The sequence below is a fragment of the Trichosurus vulpecula genome, chromosome 6 (genome assembly GCF_011100635.1).
Source record: "Trichosurus vulpecula isolate mTriVul1 chromosome 6, mTriVul1.pri, whole genome shotgun sequence".
NCBI classification, from domain to species: domain Eukaryota; kingdom Metazoa; phylum Chordata; class Mammalia; order Diprotodontia; family Phalangeridae; genus Trichosurus; species Trichosurus vulpecula.
In genome coordinates, this window is record NC_050578.1 from 181488804 (window position 1) to 181492955 (window position 4152).

Here is a 4152-nt window from a genome sequence, read left to right on the forward strand (position 1 = left end):
TTCCAGAACCATGCTTTTAAGATGGCATTGAAAAACTTGAATAAAAGTAGTAGATAACCAGATTGGTGAGGGGAGTGGAGATTATCGCATATAAAGATTCACTGACGGAACTGTGATGAATTAGTGGGCTGAAGCAAAGATGTAGAGAGATATGATGACTGCCTTCAAATATTTAAAGGACTGTCATTTAGAAGAGTGACAAGGATTATTCTGTTTGGCTCCAAAGGGCAATTAGCAGCAATGGGTAGAAATTAAGCACACAAAAGAACAATTAGTTTCAATGTTAAATCTTTACAAAATTAGAATATATTGTCTAGAAAGTCATAGACTATGAGATTCGGAAGTAACTTCAGAGACTATCTGTTCCAATTCATGCCTAAATCAATCAATAAACATTTACCAAGCACCTACCACAGGCCAGAGCACTTTCCAAATGGTCATCTAGCCTTGACCCTAGTAAAAGAGACTCAATTAGCTTCTGAGTCAGCCTGTTTCACTGGCTAATGGGACCCCCTTCTCTCACTGAAGGTCTTAAAGCAAGGAATGGATAACCAGGTGTTGGGAGGTGGGGGGTCCTATTCAAATATGTTAGTTTACATAACCTCTGAGGTTCTCATATTCTGTGATTCCATGATTATTGTGATTGTTCCAGTTCCCACACCTCTAAGGATGGCCATGGTATCCCCACACCTCTAGAAATGGATTTAGTTACTGTCTTCTTAGAGGCAGGCTTGGCATTTTCTTAAGGTCTTTATTTGTTCCAACCCAAGCTCTCAGACAAAGGTAAAATCACCTGGAAATGTAAAAAGACATTCTCCAGGTGGCCTGACCTTTCATTTTTATGTAGTAAAAGCTGGAAACAATGGTGTATTCTTTTTCAAAAGGTATATATCAGATACTAGTATTTCTCCATCCATGTACTGTGTTAGAGTCAATGTCCCTTTTCCCGGCCTGGTACTTCTTCCTCATGACCTGACCATATCCACTCCCTCACTCAATCAACTCAGTGGCTTCTTATTACCTGTAAATACACACACACACACACACACACACACACACACACACACACACACACCTCTTTTAGCTTTTAAAGCCCTTCTCAACCTGAATGTTACTTGCCCTCTTGTACTTTTTGACCCAGCCACATTAATCTACATTCTTTTTTCTCACACGTGAGACTCTGTTACCACATCTATGTACTATGCCTGGATTGTATTCTCTCCACACCACTGTCTCAGTCAATCCCTCGCTTCTGCATTCTGCCTTCTCTGTAAAACCTTCCCTGATCCCTCCCTTCCAAACTACCGTGTATTTAACTATTTTGGATTTATTTGTTTTTCCTCTGATTACTCTTATTTATTTCTCTTGCACCTGGCATAGTGCTTGCAATACAATAGGCACTTAGCAAATCCTTATTGATTGACCTATTTCTTGAACTCCACATAGCTGACACGCCATCTCCTAGCTATGGACATTTCCCTGGCTGTTCTCTATGCTTATACTTCTCTACCTACCACCTACCCTGACTTCCTTCAAGTTCTAGCTAACTGCCTTCTTCTATATGGAGCCTTTCATCCTTAATTCTAGTACCTTCCCTCTGGTGATTATCTCCAATTAATGTGACATATAGTTTGTTTGTACAGAGTTATTTGTTTGTCAGCTCCCTCATTAAATTTTGAACTCCTTGAGAGCAAGGACTATCTTATACCTTTCTTTGTATCCCCTGAGCTTACCACAGTGACTTCAATAAAAGTCTATTAACTTACTGACTTCTATTGATAGAAACTTCCATTTTTTAAGTAAATGTTTGAGACCACAAAAGTGGGAAACCAGTGAAATGGGTTTAGGCAGACCCACTGACCTGAGGAAACAGGTCGTCTTATGCATCAGGCAAAAATGGACTCAGAAGTTCTACTCATTGAACTTCCAAGACCAAGAATCATAGGCTAATATTTTCCAAGTTGAACATGACCTTAGAGGTCATCTAGTCTTATTTTACAGATCAGAAGACAAAAGCCAGAGAAGCTACGTGACTTTGTCATAGACAGAAGAGCTCTTTAAGGAGAGCAGCATAGATAGGGTTCAAAGTCTGATTTCAAATCTAATTCTCTTTCTATTGTACCTAGTAACCACCCTAAAGAGCTTTCTATGCTCTGAAGACCATCTTCCACAACCAGAGCTCTCTTGTGACATTCCTATCTGTCTACACTTCCCTTTTGCTCCCACTTTGGAACTATTTAGTCTTACTCCTAGGCAGGCTGTTCTAGTTTTTTGGAGCAGATAGGTGAGAATACTTATAAAGACAGTATTTTGCTCAAAGTTGGAGGTGTCAGCTACTGGCCCATTTTGTGGTTTGGATGCTGCCCTTGTAAAAGAACCTTTTTGCCTCACTCTATCTTTTCGTGCTCCTTTGGGTTCTACTCTGTTAAGCTACAATATTCCTTTAAACACACCACATTAAAAAAAAAGACAATGCATTGACCAATGATTGAGTCATTAGATTCTTCTATGAAATCACTCTAAGGATGAATAACTGATGCATTAGTAGCACAGGGGAACAGTAAGATCAATATCTCAGCTGTCCCAAAACAGCTCCTGAACCACCTTTAAATGACCCTGTAACCCTGACTAGGACCCAGCATTCTGATATCCCAGTAACTCTGGCCAAAACCTAGCATTAAAGAGATTTAACCTGACCTACTTTCTGAAAGTATTTTAACCTTATGGGAGACTAAAAATTAGGAAAGATTGTTCAGGGTACAATTTGTCAATACAGGCAACACAATTGTCAGAACTATCTCAATTCAGCAAATACATACTAATTGCCTACTATGTTCAAGTCACTGTTAGATATTGAGAATATAAAGACAAAAATGAAATAACACTTGCCTTCAGGGAGCTTACATTTTAATGACTGGATATAAGAAAAGGAGGTACACGGAAAGAATGACTACGTGAAAGGCAGTAACGTGAATCAAGATTGTAAGGATAATAAGAGTCACACTGTGGGGAGAGTGAGGAGAAACAACTGACAACTGAAAAGAGTGTGCCTGGGGCAAGATGACATCTTGTATGATTCAGCAGGATGTTAAATTAAAGCAGAAACAACAGTTAGACTCTCAGACATATTTAGCAAAAAGTCAGGGAAACTTTGCTAAGCAAAAAAACAAAAAAGATCATTCCAAGGAATGCTTCATTAAATATATCTATCCTCTGCATCTCTCAATGGAATGAAACAGAATGGAGTAGTCAAAAAATACTAGATGGGAAATGAGGGGGAGTGGGTTTATTTTTCATTTGATTAAGAAAACCAGTTCCATACAAAATCCTACTCCAACGTTGCACTCAGATAACACTAGGTTTTATACATAAACTAGTTCCTATTGTTTCAAACCAAGTCCACATTTTTAAGCAACTTCTATGTGCCAGGCACTGTGTAAATCATTGAAAATATAAATATGAGCAAAAAGAAAAACAGTCCCTCCCCACAAGGGCTCACATCCTTTTTTCCCCCTTCAAATTTATTACCTACTTAATTTTAACATTCTTGATTTTAAATATGGAGTTCCAAATTCTTTCCTTTTAACCAGACCATCCCATACACATTGATAAGACAAGCAGTATGATATCAATTATATGTGTGAAATCATGCAAAATGTATTTCCATATTAGCCATTTTACAAGAAAAAATGAGGAAGAAAAATAAGGTAAAAATATAGACTTCAATTTGCACTTGATATTTGTCAGTTTTCTCTCTGGAGATGGTTAGCACTTTTTTTGTCATGAGTCCCTCAAAATGATCACAGATCATTGTATTGATCAGAGTAGCTAAGTCTTTCACAGTTGATCATCATTATAATATTGTTGTGCCTATGTACCATGATCTCCTGATTCTGCTTCACTCTGAATTAGTTCATACAGGTCTTTCCAGGTTCTTCTGAAACCATCCCACTTCTCATTTCTTATAATTCCATCACAGTCATATACCATAATTTTATCAGCCATTCTCTTGATTTCCAATTCTTTGGCAAGACAAAAAGAAATGCTATAAATATTTATTGTATATTTATTGTATATATATATATATATATATATATATATATATATATATATATATATATATATATTTGTACTTTCCCTTTTTCTTCAATG